This window comes from Globicephala melas, chromosome 8 (assembly GCF_963455315.2).
Source record: "Globicephala melas chromosome 8, mGloMel1.2, whole genome shotgun sequence".
Lineage (NCBI taxonomy): Eukaryota > Metazoa > Chordata > Mammalia > Artiodactyla > Delphinidae > Globicephala > Globicephala melas.
In genome coordinates this window covers 14,358,491-14,376,294 of record NC_083321.1, presented here as the reverse complement: position 1 = coordinate 14,376,294, position 17,804 = coordinate 14,358,491, and positions in this window count along the sequence as shown.

Below are 17,804 nucleotides of genomic sequence, written 5' to 3'. Positions count from 1 at the left end.
TGTACCTCTTGGGCAGGGTCAAGGGGGTGGTTGGGGGGGGGGCATTAAGGAGGATTTGCTGGCAGAACCTCTTCCAGGCCAGTGCCACCCGCCCCCCACGCTCAGCCCCTTCCTACCAGCCCTTGGCACTCCTAGGTGGAAACCTGGAGTCACTGCTGCCCTTACGTAGGGAGACCTGCCCACAGAGCCCACAGCCCGCAGGCTGAGCACCTCCGCCTCTCATTCTTTGCACAAATATTGACTGAGCATCTCCCGCAGGCCAGGCCTGCATGGGCACCAGGGACTCGGTGACAAGACAAACGGACCCCTGGCCTCTCAGAGTGAAGTGTAGGAGAAGCAGGGTAAACAGGCAGAGAATACATGAGATTAGTGGCCCCTGGGCTGGAGGGGACAGCAGGAACGCGCAGCTCTGCCACTGCGTCTGAGCTGGGGCTGGCCACCACCGAAGCCTCACCTGGAGAAGGGAATGTGGTTGCACTGGCTGATCCCCTGTCCCTCCTCAACTCTGACCAAGCAATCATCTTCTCAGGCCAGGAAAGGCAGTCAGCTTCCATCTCCACCCATCTCTGAATCTCTGATTTCCAGTCATAGCCAGACAGAGGCCAGAGAGCCACGGATGACTTGAGAACTTCCAGCACCCTGCGGAAGCCTCCTTGCCCAGGACTGAAGGCCGCCACCCAACCGCAAACAGTGTTGCAGAGTGTGGCACAGGAGCTCTTGGGTCACAACCTGCCATGTATTTGCATGAATGATGCAGCCTCTTTGCGCCTCACTTTCCTCCTCCAGAAGATGGAGATACCGGTCCTCACCTCATGGGGCTGCTATAAAACACTAGATGGTGAAATGTATGCAGAGCTCTCAGCACTGTGTCTGGCACGTGGTAAGTGCTTGATAATTGCACCGTGCTGTTACTGTTATTGACTAGTTGGTGTTCAGGGTAGCCAGGAATGAACATTCACTCACTCACCCAGAGGAGGACGTGGCCTCTATGCTTCTCTGGGGGACTCAGGATTCGGATCACTAAGACTCTCTCTCCACACAGAACCACATGGTATGAAAGCCCCTGTCCCCAGGGTCCCACCAAACCAAACGGTCATTTATCTTGGTCACAATTGCAAATTCGTAATTAGAAACTCCCCCACCGCCGCTGGCCACAAGCCTGGCAGTGGATGCCCATCAAGCCAGTGTGATCCAGTGTGATCCAAACTCATCCACCAGTGTGTTTTCCTGCTGCAGCCGCAGCAGCCTGGCCTCAGCCCTGCCCGCCTTCCACCCACCACAGCCGGGATGGTAGCGCCAGTCCTCAAACCCGAACTCAAGGTGACCGGATCTGTTTCCCAGCGTGCCCCCGAGGCGTGGCCGTGCTCTGGGATGCCTAACAAGAGAGCTGACCTTCCAGAGGCAAGAGCTTCATGTTTCAAAATCCCGTTTGTCCCTCTGTAGAAAACCAACCTCTAATAGCCCAGAGCTGAGCCATCAGAACCTTCTTTCACCCAGAGCTAATCCCTCCCCTAGTCTTCAGCCTGACAAGAATAGCCAGGGTTTAGAGAGCGCCTTCTCTATCTTGCCCTCTCAGATCCAACACCTCATTTTTCAAATTCTAGTGTATTTCGGGTGGAGAGGAGGGAAATATACATCTGGCTGACATGAAAACATTGGTGGGGTTGTAGTGTAAAGACGGAGTGAAATTTGGAATTTTTTTTTTGAAGAATATTTCAACTCTAAAAATAGACAAAAGAGCTGGTCTCAGGAACACCGGGATTCTGCTTCATTTTCTGGAATCTCCCAGTTGACAAGCGTGAGTGTTTCGTGAGCACCTACTGTGTGCACTGCACTGTGGCAAATGCTACACAGGAAGAGAGGAAGGAGAATATCGGCCTTTGCTCAGGGAATTCGGATCCCAATGAAGCAGCAAAAAGCAGCTGCTGCAAATGTGACTGGCACAAAATATGTAGCCTTGGAAGTCAGAGGAAGATGGAGCCTCGGCGGGTCATTCAGGGAGGGCTTCCTGGAGGAAAAGGCAATTAAACTGAGGCTTGAGGGATGGGTAGGGTGTAAAAAGGCAAAAGAGCAGGAGAGCCTGTGAGAAGCAGCAGCAGCTAGCTGGATGGAGCTCATTTGTGGAATAATATAGGAAGATGAACATTAATGGCTAATGTTAGAGGTCTTACCCTGTGCCAGGCGCTGTACTATTTGCTTTGTGTGTATTATTCTGTTTCATCCTCAGAACAACCCTATGAGGGAGTTATTATCATTCTCATTTTATAGATGAGAGAAACTGAGAGCCAATCAGGTGAAGCGGCTTGCCAAGGTTTGCAGAGCTGGTGAGCAATGGAGCCAGGATTTGAGTGAGCAGTCTGGCTCTACCCACTAACCACTTAGCTGCCCCACCACTGCCAGCCCGGCTCTGGTGGGGGTGCCCGCAGGGAAGAACAGCAGGTGGAGTGGGCTGGGGAGGACAATGGCAGGGGTTAGGGCCTTCCGAAGCCCCCAGGCATAGGGGTTTTCTCAAATAAAGCCCCCAGACCCCCCTGGGGAACTCTAAAATGAGCTCTCCCTTCAGTATGCAGGTCCCTGGGGTTTGGGGAAATTGGTTAAGGGGTTTGGGGGCTCAAGATTTCAGCTTTTTAATATCTCCTGCTGTCCATGCAGTGGCAGTCTGTGCCACCCACCTAGTTACTTCAGTCTGATTTAAGATCTGCCTCTGCGATCCTCAATTTCCCCGGTCTCACGGGGATGCTGACGAGACAGCGAGTGCATGGAAAATGGCTCCTGACTATTCCCAGACTTCAGGCCTGAGAGCCTGCAGCACCTGTAGAGAAAGTTCCAACCTGAGAAGCCTGGGCAGAGGGGGCAAGGCGCAGTGGACCCATCCTCTGGAGCCTCGATTTCCCCACAGATACTGTGAAAGGGGTGCTGCTGAGGAGGCCCATTCAGTGATAAGAGTTGGAGGAACCCTCAGAGGTGAGCTATACCGACTCCCTCATTTCATAGATGAGCAAACTGAGGCCCAGAGAGGTTAAACGACTTACCCGAGGCCACACAGGAAGTGAGTTGAGCCTTCAGCTGGGTCTCCAGCTTTTTGAGGAGAAGGTCTGATACATACCTCTTATCCCCCAATTCTGCCCTTTTCTAGATGAATTCCTGTTCTGGATAAATTCCCCTTCTGGATGAATCAAGGGACCTAAACTTCTCTGTGGTTAAAATAAAACAAATATTTGAACACCTTACCTGGGACCAGGTATTGAACTGTTCCCTCAGGAATATGTGATCCCATATCTTCCTCATAAGATCCTGTGGGTCACCAGGCCCAGGACTCACCAGGCCTTGCCAGCTCCTGGCTTCAGAATACCACATCATTCTGGCCAAAACCCTCAGATCCCTGTTCTTGTCCTTTCCTGCCCTGTCAGGTCCTCAGCCGAAGCCCCTTGAAAGGTCACCCTACTGCCCCACCTAAAAGGGTCTCTGTGAATCCCTCAAAGGGAATTTGTGCTTCTCCCAGACCAGGGTGTCAGCTGCAGTCACCACTGGCCATCTGTCGTGTTTGTCTTCTCCTGCTCTAGAACTTACCAAAGGCCATGAGGCTACTTGAAGGAGTGCCCTCACCCCCTGTCAGGTCTCCCTGATTTTGGCCTTTGTGGGGAATCTAATGTCCAGGCCAAGGGGTGACTCCTGATGCCCCCAGACCCCCAGTCCTTGGGCTGCCAGAGGCCGGAGGAGCAGCACCTTCCCCAACAGAGGGGTCCTATGTCCCCAGGGCCCTGAGGCATAACTGCTTGTACCCTAGTTTCCCAATACCTTTCTACGAAGAGCTGGTCCTGCTGGTGGCTACAACCTCTAATCCCTGGCCTCAAAGGCAGGCCAAGGGGCCAGGGAGGAGGGCGCTGTTCCCTCCTTACTCCTTCTCTTCTTGGACCTGCTCCCAACAGACAGTTCCCTCTCCTTCTCCAGTTACAGAGCAAAACGCTCCAAGTAAATCAGGGGATGCCAGCAAATCTCGGTAAATGGGAGGAAACGGTTTACTTCTAGCAGGTAACCAAGCCACAACACACCTGCTGCCCAGACCAGCCCCGTCACCCCAGGGCTCCGGCCCTTCTGCGCCTGCTGGATGGGAGGCAGGAGGGGTCTGTCATCATTCTCAGCTGATTGACACAGGCCCCATCCCATCCTCCAGGCTCCATCTTCCTTCCTCGGGCCTCACATGGCCCAGCCCAGATCTTGGCAAGGCGAGGTTCATCCAAGTCCCCCATAGTTTCCGGGAGGACAGAGAGATCACAGGAGGCCAGACGGCCACTTCCTTCTGAAGAAGGAGTCTGCTCCGGCTGTCCTCTGAGGAAGAAGTCCAGCACAGAAGTTGACCTTCCCTAAGCCACTCTGCGGCCATTGCCACACTTACCCACAAAGGCCCAGGCTGAGGAAAATCAGGGGGTGCTCTCGGGATCCAGTGTTTCCATAGGTGCTTCCGAGAGCTTACCTGCTGGCAGGGTGGAGATGCAGGCCCATAGCCTGTGCTCATCTGGAGAAGACTTCCACCTCAGTCTCCCCACCCAGGACAAACCCCGAGACAGCCGGCCACAGAGCCATGGAGGAGATGGACAGACTGACCAAAGGCAGACAAGGCCTAAGATGGGCCGCATTCACTGTGTCTGATGTAAAAATAGGGTACAGTGAATAGGCTCTGGGGCTGGGGAGGTGTTGGGAGCTGGGAGTGGACAGAACAGGATGGTGGGCTGCAATTAAAACCCCCCAGCCTGGGTAATTCCCAGGCCTCAGCAGGGCTGTTACCATGGCAAGAGAGGCTGACCAGGTAAGACAGACTCCTAGCAGGGCTGGGCTCCCTCCTGTACTCCTGCCTACAGAAGCCTCAGCCCCGGGATAAGACAGTTCAGACCAGGGTGTATGGTCCAGCTCGGAACCGAGCAACGTACAGGTGGAGGCCCAAGCTCTGTGGGGCATGTGCCCAAGTGGCAGGGATAGGGAAGAAGGGACAGTGTCTGGGCCCAAAAAGTAAATAATGGCATGTCCTGGGACTATGGGAGTCCACCAAGGCCCTGGCCCAGACTCTAGGGACACGGGCTGCCTCGAGCGGCCAGGAAAGCCCAGTCTGGTCTCTTGAGGCAGGAAGAGCCCTCAGGAAGCCTGGATCCTTGTCTGGTAAACCCTTGTCCCCGACTCGCCAGGTCCCCCAATCCCCTCACTTGCCTCCAGGCCAGCCTCTTTCCTGTCGCTCCTCACACCCCCTCATTACCTCTTGCTCATGGGCACTCGCCTCATGTTGGTCCCCCAGGCAATCCCTTCCCCAGCCCTGGCTGGTGCTGAGAAGGTAGAAGCCCTTCTGGCACGTTCTCTGCTGGCAGATGGTAACAAGCAGGGTGAGAGTGGGCACCGCACTGGATCTCATAGGTGGACATTAGAGGGTGAAGGGTCAGGAGATAGATGCCAGGGCTGCCCGTAGGCCTCACCTCTAAGGAATCTTGGAGAAGCTCAGCAGGGGTAAAGATTCACCTTTCACGCCAGTATGAAGTCCCACCCTGGGGAGTCCGGCCCAGAGGCAACCAGGAAGCCTGCCTCCTGGGCCAGTTCCCAGGGTGTGTGCTGCTTCTGGGTGTTCCCTATGGGCCACTTCCTCCAGACCCCCAGGCTGTCCACATCCATTGAGCCCAGGAGGGGAGAAGGGATAAGTAAGCACTCAGCGCCCACTTCCCTTTTCTCACCTGTTCCCCACGCCTCATCTGTCCCCAGCCTCTGGGCTCCGAGGTGCAGCTCAGAGTCCGCCACCTGCAGGCACCCCAGCCCCTGGTGTTCGGGAGCCAGGAGGCTGAGCGGAGAAGGGGAGGTGTCCTCTGGGCTCCCCTTGCCCAGCCCCAGGCCAAAACGTTGCTCTTTCTCTCCTCCCTCTGGGGAAGGAGAGGAAGGGAGTGTTCTGCCAGGTGTGGTCAGCCCTTGGCCAGGGGCCCGTGGGCACCTCCCACTGGACAGCCCAGCCCTGGTCAGTGCTGCACCGGCTGGCTCTGAGAAGTCAGCCCAGAAACAATGGAGCCATTCACGCAGCCTGGGCTTTGCACAATGACCCTCTTGGTCTATCTCGGTGGCTAGACAGTGTGTGAGTGAGAGAGAGAGAGAGAGTGTGTGTCTGTGTGTGAGAGAGAGAGAGAGAGAATCTGGAGGTAACTGGAGAGCCCAGGCAGAGGCAGGAGAAAGAACACTGACCAGGGACTTATTTATAACAATCCTGATATCCATCCTTTGTCAGACAATTGCTATGTGCAAGGCACTATACTAGGTACCTTCATTATCCCCACAACAACCAAGTGAGTCAGTTCCAACATGACCCCCCATTTTAAGATAAGGAACCTGAGGTGGGGTTATGGAAGTCAGAATAATGGTAAGTCCCTGACAGGGGTATTAACTGGGAAGGGGCATAAGGGAACTTTCCAGGGTAGTGCAAAGTTCTCTCTCTGGGTGGTGGTCACATGGGTGTACACACACACTTTCATTGTGCTGTCCACTGAAGATTGGTGCATTTTGCTGTATATAAATTGCTATATGTAAATTATATTAAAGTAAAAAAAATGACAGGACATCCATAGAATGGAATATTACCCAGCCATAATGAAAGACGAGGGAAACTTTTTGTATACTAATACATTAATAGATTGCCAAGATACACTGTTAAGTGAAAAAGGGTGATGTGCAAAACATTAGTTTCCAGGTATACACAAACACATGTTTTAAAATACTGTCTGTACAAATCTGTTTGCATGCTTACATTAGATTATCTCTGGACAGACACACAGTCACCACGGTTGCCTCTGGGAAGAGGAGCCCCATGGCTGGCCACAGGCTGGAGGAAGACTTTCCACCATATACCCCTTTCTTAACCCATAAGAGTATATTACTTCTTCAAAAAGTAAGTGAAATTAAAGCAAACAATAAAAGAGTGCCTGAGTTGTCAATTCCCAAGCCATTATATCCATCGCTTCAGAGCATTTAGTTCCAAAGTCAAACGGCCTCTCTCCACTCTCCCCACCCGTCTCCAGCCTGTCTCCCCTCCTCGAACCCAGCCACACTGCAACTGGCTGTGGCTGCCCAGCTGGGAAAAGTTCATGGCTGGGATCCACCGTGGACCATCCAGGGCCCACTGTGGCCTGAGAGCCTGGAGGCTGGGCCAGGGCCGGAGCTGCGGAGAAGCTGCTGACCTCAGAGAGCCCAGCCCCCTACCAGCCCCTGAAGAGGGTGGGTGCCGCGCCCTCCAGCTGAGGGCGGCTGCCCAGGTCCCCGCCCTGCCCACTGCTCCTCACTCTACTATTGTTTTCTCGTACGTTCCTTTCCCCGCTGCCTCCAAGCAAGCCCAGGGAGGCCCAGGCCCAGGGAGGCCAACAGGTGTGGCCGGAACACCTGCCCGACCTGGCTGCAGGCGGGCAGTGAGGGGCAGCCCTCCTCGGAGGAACGTGAGGCTTTCGCTCACTGCCGCTCATCATGTCCTGCTCGGAAAGGCCCAGCTTGGTTTAGAGTCCTGGCTCCGGATCCCAGCTCTGCCACTTCCTGGCCATAACACTGCCGGCAAGTAACTTCATCTCTTTGTGCCTCAGTTTCTTCATCTACAAAATGACATGTCCCCGTCCGGATTATTGTGAGGGGAGACGAGATGCAGAGGAGCCAGAGCACGGAGCCTGGAGCAGAGCAGGCGCGTCTTGGCAGGACCCACTCCTCACCCACCAAGCAGCAGCATCTAAGCAGAGCTCTATGCACGTTCGTAAAGCGCCTCGCAGAAGGGGGTGACCAAGGGGGAGGGCCCGTCCCCGCCAGAGCTCCAGGTCCCTTCCGGGTCCCTCCCTGCGCCAGGGTCATCACAACAGTTCAGAGTATTGACAGCTGAGGAGGAGCCCAGGATGGCGGGCTTGGAAACCTGGTTTTCAGGTCTCAGGGCCGAGAGGCAGGAAGGATGGCCCCAGGCCCATCTCCAGGTCTCCAAGAGTTACCACAAGGAAGAACACCAAGACGAAGATGGTGGGGCTTCAGGTGGGACAGGTGTCAGTGCAGCGTCTCAGCATCACCTACCTGGCTTTCCTTATCTTACCAGGTCCCCCCAGCTTTGCAACCCCAGCAGACAGGGCCTGCACACACACCCACACACACACACTGCACAGGCATTAGACCCTTGCGGCTGGGGCTGACCTGGGCCGGTCTGGCCTGGAAGCTGAGTTGCTCTGGGCAAGTCACTGAACCTCTGAGCCCCATTTTCCCTATCTGTAAGGATCATACAGGTGACCCAGCCTGGGCTCTTTATGGCCTGTTAACACGCTGATGGGCAGCAGCGCTCCACCTCCATCCCTCCAGGATCAAATCCTTGTAGGAGGCAGGGTCTGTGACGTCTGCAGCCTTCACTTGGGGACATTAAGGACGACCTCCTGTACAGGCCTTATGCCAGGCCTAGGAGCGATAACAGTAAACACACAGCAGCCTGGTCCTGAATGAGCTCACATTCCAGCATCGTGGGGCAGAGCGGAGACAAGCCAGAAAGTAAGGGACCAGGCCACATGGTGATAATGGTGGAACTAAGGGGAAATGGAACACCCTGGAACACAGAGAAAGGAGTTCATTCTGCCAGGAAAGGGGCTCCCCTGCAGACCCCATGTCTCTTGGCCCAAGTCTGCTCTGAGCATCACATCAGTAGCTCATGTCACCCTCAGAACATCCTCAGAGGCAGCAAGAAGGTGGGACAAAACACCTCTGTTTTACAGGTGAGCACCAAGCCTCCAAGAGGGCAGTCAGCACGGCACTGGGATGGGTACCCAAAGCCCCGGCTCCCAGGGCTGCTGTTCCCCGGCACTATTGTGACCACTCAGTACATCCCCACCCAGGACGCCTCCCCAGGTCATTGGCTGCACCTGGCCAGGCTTTGTGGGTAAGAAACTTCCTGCCACCCAAGATCATTCTTTGGCAAGTGAGAGCTGCAGGCAGTCCCTTCTCTGGGGTGAGAGGGTCTCCCCAGACCCTAAAACAGCCCCCTCTCCCCCTTACCCACTCACCCTGTTCAAATCCATGCCAGAAATGCTGTCTCCAAAAGTCCCCTGTAATGACGCATCAGGCATTACTGACTGCCTAGCCTGTGGGAGGCTCTCACGGGGCCTAAACCACCACTCCCACCCGCCCCCCGAGCCTGAGAGGCAGGTGGGGAGACACCAGAGTTATGGCAACCAGCCCATCTGGCTTTCTGGGCATTCCAGAAAAACCTCCCCTGGAGGTGAGTTACCTCTGCTCCCCTCCAAAGTGGTTCAACCACTGCTGCTCAACTATTTTCCAGGCAGGCCCAAAATACATCTGTTCTAGAAGGCTATCTTTACATTAATGATTAGTTCCTCAGCCTCTAAAAGAGAGACATCTCTTTAAAGGGCAAAATCTTCCAGGCTGCGGCTGAGTCAGGCTGTGAAAACAGCAAAGAGACACATACCAGGGTACCGAGTTCCCTATCCCACTCCTTAGAGCGGTAAGGACTGTCACAAAGCAGGGGTCGTGAGAGAGGAGAGGGGGATGGAGAGCCCCAGGCCCAGGGTCTAGCTCTGGGGGCAGAGGGAGAACGTTAGGATCGTGGGACCCAAAGGAAGAACATTGAAATCGGGTCCCTGGGAAAGGTTTCTGGGGTCCAGACACCTGCTTCAACCCACTGAGGAGGTGGGGTGGTAACAGAGGAAATGCTGACCCCACTTCCTTGCACTGCCCAACTCTAGAGGACGCTCCCTGTAACACAGGGGTGCATTGGGGGTAGGGAGGGTTTCAGTTCAGCCAGAAGAACAACTTTCTGACTAGGACCTTGAACAAGACACCAAGAAGCAACTTCTACCCAAGACCCCTCAGCCTGGTCCAGAGTCCTCCTCACCAGACGTGGTTCTCTGGGTCAGTCCTGGCTGGAGCAGAGGGATTCCCCAGTTGGCCTTTAGAGAGTTGTTCTCCTGAGGGAGCGAGGTCTCCCACCAAGGAAGCAATGAAACAGCTGGTGCCTCTCACCCCCTCTCTGGGTCCCCATTTTAAATGGGGACAGGAATGGTGCATACTTCCTTGGATTGTTGAGACGAGTAAGGGAAATAAACGTATTAAATAAAGGATTTAAAGTAACAAGCACAGAGTAGACACTCAGTACATGTCAGCTATTATTATTATTATGGCTTTGAGACTGCCTGAGCCCCTCACCACCTCCTCCTCCCCTCAATTATTGGCACACACACACACACACACCCCATCAATGTCATGTCTGCTTGAGCTTGCAAACAAACAAACAAACAAACAAATCTGGGCTTCTGGAACGGGACTTCAAGCCTTGCTTGGAGATGCACAAAGCCTTTGGAGCCAGAAGTGGAGAGTGGAGGAAAGGGGGGAAAGAGGGGGCCTGAGTCCCCAGGGACAGCTGCAAGCAGCAGATAAGGGCAGCGGCAGCCTAGCAGGAGCTGAGCAGGAGAGCGAGGCTCAGGTGACTGCGAGGGAGGCTGGAAGGAAATCAGAAGACCGATCAAACCTGGGGGTGGGAAACACATACACACGTGCGCGCGCACGCGCACACGCACACGCACGCACCCTACAGCACCACGAGTTGGAGTCCTTATATCAACTCTGTCTTATGAGGAGGAAAAAAGAAAATAAATGAACCTTGACAAGAGGGAAAATTGTAAAGGTCACGCAGAGGGAATTGTCAGCACCCTCTGCATGGGGCCAGAGAACTAGGGGGCCTGGTGACAGGCCAGAGTCCAACCCAGAAGGACATTCTGGGGGCCTCTCAACCAATCCCAGCTCTCACCACTCCCTCAGCAACCTTGCGGCCCCTCCACATCGGGTCCCCCTGAGGCAAGAGACAGGGGGCAGCTCTCAGGGCACACTCCTTCAGGGCGGGGCGGGCTGCCTCCTGTCTGGTTTGCCCTGTTCCCATGCTCCGGGACAGCACAGTGACCTCGGGGGCTGTTGATGGGCTGACAGTTCCCCAGGGGGCCAAATCCAAAGTCTCCTTTAACAGGCTAAGCTGCCCAGAGATCTGCATAAAACTTGGCAAGACTTCACCCTCCACCTGCCTTTTTAAACTACTGCCTTGAAGCACTCTGGCTTTCAGCGGTGACCTTGGCACCTGTTCCAACCCGGGGCTGATTCTGAGGGATCGGGCTGATCTCCGATCCCTCAGTCAGGGCGAGTCTGTGCTGGGCCCCTGCTCTTCCACACCACCTCCTGCCCCAGGCCCCCCCCCCACCTCGTGCCACCCCCAGCACCACGGTCTGGCCTGACACCTTCCCCTTCGCAGAGGAGACAGTTCAGACCCAGCCTCCCTACCTCGCCCTCATCTGTCTGGAGAGCAGCTACTCAGGCTTGATGTCTCACTTCAGGTCACCTCCCCTGCCAAGCCATTTGCTCCCAGCTCCTTCCCATGAAAGGGGAATCCAACGTACTTTTCACATCCCCATCCATTACCATTTTGCTTTTAAACGTCTATGCATCTGCCTTTCCTGCTAAACTGGGAGCACCTTGAGGTCAGAGCCCTAGCTTACTCGTCTCTGTAAACCCAGGACCTAGATCAGAACCAAGCTGAGAGTAGGCAGCGACCGTAACTGCCAAGTGAACCCCAGACGTGACCTTGGAATGCGAGGTTGACATGACTCAGCGAGTTCTTCCAACTGACCCCAAATGAACCCCAGACGTGACCTCGGAATGCGAGGTTGACATGACTCAGTGAGTTCTTCCAACTGACCCCAAAGCGGGGCACTCGTCTGGACCAGCAGATTCTGCCATCTGTCCATCCTTTGGTGCTTAGGGAACCCCAGCCTGAGACTCGGATGGTGAGAGACCGTCCTGTCCCAGGGACCGTCCTGTCCTGCACACAGGACTGCGAACACGCCCGTCTGACTATTCACCATGCCAACCACCACCCCCTACATCTCAGGGAGACAGAAAAGACACAGTTCCAAATGCCAGCATTAGGGTGATTGTCCCCCCGAGGCTCCAGCTAAACCCACCCAAGCTACAGTTCTCCAAACAGCACTTACTCACCCACACTGCCCTGGTACCCCCAGCCCCCAGGGCTGGGCCTGCCTGCAGAGGGGGGCTAGTTGCCCTGTGCTGACCTAAGGTCACATTCTTTGCCCAGAAACAGAATCCAGCAGGAGGAGGGAAGGAGAGAGGGAGAGAAGGAGGGAGGGAGGGAAGACAGGGCTCCCACAAGAGGGGTCCCAAGGGTAAGATGTGGGGATGAGGCTGGACTGAAAATCCTGCTGTGCCCCACACAGTCGTAGACTGCTTCCCTGAGAAGAGCCTGGGCTGTGGCTCTGGGAGTCCCAGGGGTGACAAAGAAGAACCTGGGTCCAGGCAGGAAGTAGGCACTGGTTTTTCTAGATGAATCACTCACTCATTCAACACACAGGAAGCACCCAGCTGGGGGTGGTGTCACAATCCCACCCCTGGGGAGGTCACTGTCCAAGGGGGCAGGCGCTGCCCTAGACGTAGCCGTACCGTGCTTCCGGAGGGCAGAAGCTGGGGCAGAATCCTGCTGTGCTTTCAGGCAAAGAACACACAGGAGGCAGAGGCTGGCTCGGGTCGGAGGCCGACGTGGCTGAGCGCAGGGTTTTCTGGTGACCGGCAGCAAGTGAGAGGAAGATTTTGTAAGAGCGATAGAAGGAAGTTCGCTTTACCAGCACCTACGATGGCTAGGTGCCATCAGTCCATTCGCCTGGAAACCCTGCCGGGTGGCCTCCTCCGTTCCCACTGGGAGGGAATTGACAAGCTATCTTTATTTTATTAAAGTTTATAAAGTACTTTTTGTATCTATCGCCACGCTTCACCCTCACTAGATCCCTGTGAGGAAAGCACTAGTCTCCCTTATTTGGGCAATTAATAACCTGAGGCCCAGAGAGGCACAAAGTGGCTTCTCCAAAGCCAAACTGCCTGGCTTCACATCCAGGACTCTTTGCTGCCCTCTCGCACGTTGCAACGAATGGCCAGGCTGAGGTTGTGGAGGCATCAGGCGGGGAGGAACAAGTGCGTTGACCATCATAAGTCATCAGGGGAAAGGGACTCCTGCCCTTGCAGCCCAAAAGCCAACTGCAGGTGCCCGGGGAAGAGCCGGGCAGACATTACCATAAGGAAGCCTTGTGTCCGGTTGACGTAAGTGCTGACAAGGCATTAAAGGGCTAGAGCAGAGGGTTGCTTGGTTTTCATGTTGCATTCATGCTGCATCGCAGAGATGGAACACCCATCCTGTCCTCTCTGTGGTGGACTGGATAGCCAGTGCTGGAATCACTTCTGAGGGCCACAGACAAGGTGAGTACCACTCCCCATCATTCACCAGGTGCCTGGGGAGGCCCTGCTCCGCATAAGGGACTGCGGAGGTGAACACAGGGCTGAGCCTCAAAGAACAAGATGCAGTGGGTGGACCACTGCAGGTGGAGAGGACAACAGTGTAATCAAAGGCAAGAAGGTGGCTGGAAAGCCCACTTCTCACAGCACCTCAGCCCAGGGGGCCAGTCAAGGGGTGAAAGGAAGAAATCCAAGCTATGGTTGGAGTAATGGAGACAAGGAGAAGAGGAGAGGACAACCCCTAGGTCACCTCTAACAGCTCCAGAGAGAACAATGGATGCTGGTGGAGAATGCTCAGCAGATGGGGAGGTAGCAGGAAGGCCACAGTCAGGTGCAGGGCGTGGAACAATGCCCGAGACCAGAGACCCCAGACAGACCCTCAGGGCCTCCCTCCTCACGCACAGGGTCTACTTCCTCATCTATGCTCCGGCTTGGTCTCACCTCCACCGGCCTCCTGTCCCACGTAGTCTCCTGAGCTTTTCCAGGCCACTCTGCCCAGCCCCGCCGTGAGCCCTCCTTGCTCTTGTCCCTTCTACTTAAGGAGCCAGAGAAAACAGCTCCAGCCTCTTGTGCCCGGCCGAGAACAGGGAAGCCAGGGTGCCCAGTGAGGGAAGTGTGGCAGGGGGCCTCACATAAACATGAGAGGTGACAAACCCAAATCAACACAGAAAATAAACTAGACCAACATTTCCTATCATGTGTTCCAAAGAGCAGGTATTTACCAGAAATAAAGAATTCTCTGGTCAAATAAGTTTTGGAAAAGCAGAGTCGAGCAGGTGTTTCTAGCAGGACTTCCCAGAGTCCCTAATACACTAATGTATATGGCAAATTTCTGAGAGGGAGAGATAGAATGCAGCGTTTCCCAAACTTTTTTTTTTTTTTTTTTTTTTTACCACCAGGGAACCCTTTTGTCACAGCAGATTTCTCAGGACCAATGTTCTATGGAACATGCTTTGGAAAACACAAAACTAGATCTAAGCGATCCAGTTTCCAAGTCGAGTATTTAATCTAACAAGGAATTCAGGGATTGAGTGGGACAGACAGAGGCTTCCCACCGCAAGGCAGACACGAGACAGAGGTCTAGCTCTGCCACTCTCTGTCAGGGGTCATTTCACTGCCCACCCTGCCGTCCTCCGGGACTCTTTGGGGGATCAAAGGAAATGTGTAAAGCCCCTTTTAAAGTACAGTTCTGTAAATTTAAGGACCTAAAGAGCCAACTCCCCTAGGGAGGGAAGACACACTTTATGATATGATTCGATGCATAAAAGCTCTTTGCAACATTTAAAAGAACTTATCTGTTGAAAAGCAAGAAACACCTATGCAAGGTAAAGATGAAACAGTGGAAGAAAAGCAAAGATGAGAAAGAGCTGCAGTGTGGGCAGTGAAGGGTGGCAGGGCAGAAGAAGGCTGGCAGGAGGCAGAAGCCCTGGGTCTGGATCCGTCTGCCCCTGACCCAACCCCCGCCCCCGTGTGGCCATGGTCAAGTCCCTCCTCTTCCTCTGTATATGAGGGTGGGTGGGGAGAGATGATCTCTGAGGCCCTCCCAGCCCTCAAGTCAGAACTGAAACCTCTTACACTGCTTTGGGGAGTCCATCTCCCCAGAGGATCTGTCCAGGTGGGTACCTGCAATGTACCGAGGGAAAGGACAAAATCGTGCCCAAGGAGAAGCCCCCAGGGCTAGCCAGAGAAGCTGAATCTATCCCCAGGATGAACTTGGCCATGAAACTGGAGGGGGAGCCACACATGAGGAACCAAGTAAATGCAGAGTCAGAGCAGTCCCCCTGCCCATGTCTAAGAGGCTCATCTATTCAGGCTCCAACTTCTCGCTATGGGATGGGGAGCTCGCCAAAGGTAACTGGGCAGGCAGTGGCCAAATTTCAGCCTGGTTTGCTGTAGCAGCCTTTGAGGGAAACAGGTCCTCAGAGTCCAAGATGTCACAAAGCCAGGTTTGATGGATGAGGGAGCTAATGGCTCCTGGAGTCTGCAGGGTAGGGGGACGTCCGCATGCTCACACTGAGGGGTCCCTTCAGCCCCACCCGTGCATGGCTTTTCCTATTCTTCACAAGGAGGTTCATTTTCCACTTGCTGCAAAGTCTACAATTAACTGCTTGGGAGGCTGAGGGACAGTCATACAGAGCGCTCCAAACTTTTTGCACAGCTAAGCAGCCGTCTGGACTTGAGCCCTGTGCCGAGGGGCGTGTGTGTGTGTATGTCTCTGTGTCTGTACATACTCGTGCGCGTGCGTGATGGGCAGAGAGATGTTCCCCAGCCAAGGCTTACACCAGGAGGGTGAGCGTGTGGCAATGAGGTCAGGAGACTGGCTGTCTGGTGCTCGGTGACTATGTCTGGGGACATAGGGGTGCTGACAGTGTCTGCTGCTCTGAAAGTGTGCAGACTCAGTGACAACACAGTATGTGATGGGGTCTCCAGGGGTGTGGGGAGGCTCTTGTCTGCACAGAGATTGAGAACCAGGGACTGGAGGGTCTGCTTGTGATGGGGGGGTACGTGTCTCTGCAGGCCTCTGAGTATCTGAGGGCTGCTGGATGGGAGGTGTGCGAGAGCATGAGCCCCTGAAAGGGGGAGTGTGTGCAGCACACAAGCCCATTTGAGCTTGCTGCTGGCAGCAGCCGACGATTCTAATTCCAGGCCCACCTCTGCACCAACTCACCCTAGGGCTCTGGCTGAATCACTTCCCCTTAAATGGGAGGAGTGGACAAAATTGTCCGAGTTCTGCAGTCTGATCCCCTGAAGTGGCGGGGGGGGGGGGGTGGATGCAGCCCCACTGGAGAGGGGCCTTATCCCCCCACCCCTGCAGCAGTCTCCCCCAGCAGCCAGGACCCAGAGGCCAGAGCTCTGTGGGACTTCTTCAACTGCTCGTGAAATGCTTGGGCACACACAGCCCCGGCCTGCTCAGCCCCAGCAAAGGGGTCTGAGTTTGGGGGCAGAAGGGCCAGGGATGGGGGTTGGAATTTCGGAGCCACAATCCTGGCCGAGGCTGGATTCAGCTTCCCCAGGACCACGTCCAACTCCTAGCAGCGTCCTATGGGCTCCGGGCTAGTTTCCCAGCTACAGGGCATTAGCCCCATGCCAGCCGCAGAAGCCCTCCTGGCTCACCGTGATCAATTCCCTGCACCTCGGGGACTGGGGGAGGTCCCAGACTGTAAGAGGAAAGGCTGAAATCTCTTCCGCACAGCCGTAGGTTGAGGTCAGCATGAAGGGGCAGTATCCTCCAATGGACCCCTTTCTTCAACCATCTTTCCTTCTCTCATTTCATTTTTATTCTTTTTTGCCAGAAAGAGTTTAATTGAGTCTCCTGAGGGAGACGCAGCTCCATCTAATTCAGCTCTTAATTAACCCAGCACATCCCAAAGAGGCTGCAGAACCACTCGTAAATTAAATATGAAAAGCATTATTTATCTAGGAACAGCCTTCTAACGACTCTGACTCTGACGTTTATGGTTACTAATGAAGATGGATTTGGAGGGAGAGAAGTCAGAGAGGAGTCTACTGCCTGGCAGAGAATGAAGCCCTCGGGCCCCATGAGGGTCCTCCAGGGCATGGAGAGGGTAGTCATCGCATCCAGGGGGGAGTGCCCCCCAGTCCCTGCTTCTCCAGATGTCAGAAAGGAGGATCAGGACAGGCTCAGGTGTCCAGCGGGTTGTTGGACAAGACCCTCTCCCAGCAACCGCCGGACCACTCTGGCTGCCCCGTTTTTCATTCCCAGCCCTCGTTCTGACCTTCGCCACCCTTGACTCGCCACTTAACCGCTCTGCTCCTTGCTGCTCCCTGTCTCCATCCTGTTCCTCCAGACCCCTCAGCGCTGGGCCGTTGCTGGCTAAGGCCACGCCTCCAATACGTGAGGCCCTCCCCTCCCTCCAAATGGCCACAAGTAGCCACATCAGGAGACTCTCATCTTGGCTTTCAAGGAGCAAAAGATGCCTCTTTCTCTATGCACTTGCACAGTACAAAAGAAGAAGCCAAAAGTCATCTGGAGCCTGGAGGGTCCGGAACGGGAAGCAGTTGTAATCTGATTGGTTACCATTTCTCTGCCATCACCCCGCCCACTCCATCCGTCACTGGAGGGTTTGCCTTGGGAATCATGCCTTACTCATCTTTATAAGCCAAGTCCAGTGCCCGGCATATAAGTACCACGAATGTTTACAGAACTGTTGAATTTGCAAGAGCAGAAGAGGGAAAGGAGGACAAGGAAAGCAGGTGCAACCGAAACCAAGATAAACAGGCAGGAAATGATCATAATTACTCCTGCTTTATTACGGCTTCAGTTCTTCAGGAAAGGCAGCTCTCTGTGAGTTCCCTTCCTTCTCAGGGCCTTCCCTTCTCCCTTGAGAGCCTCCACCCCACACAGCATCCACGGTCCCAGTTCAGCCCAGGAGTAGAAGTTCAACTTCCCTTTCTTGAAAAGCAACAGGAAGAAGGGCTTGAGTTTAAGGTTTGCTCTCTGTCGTGCTGTCTTC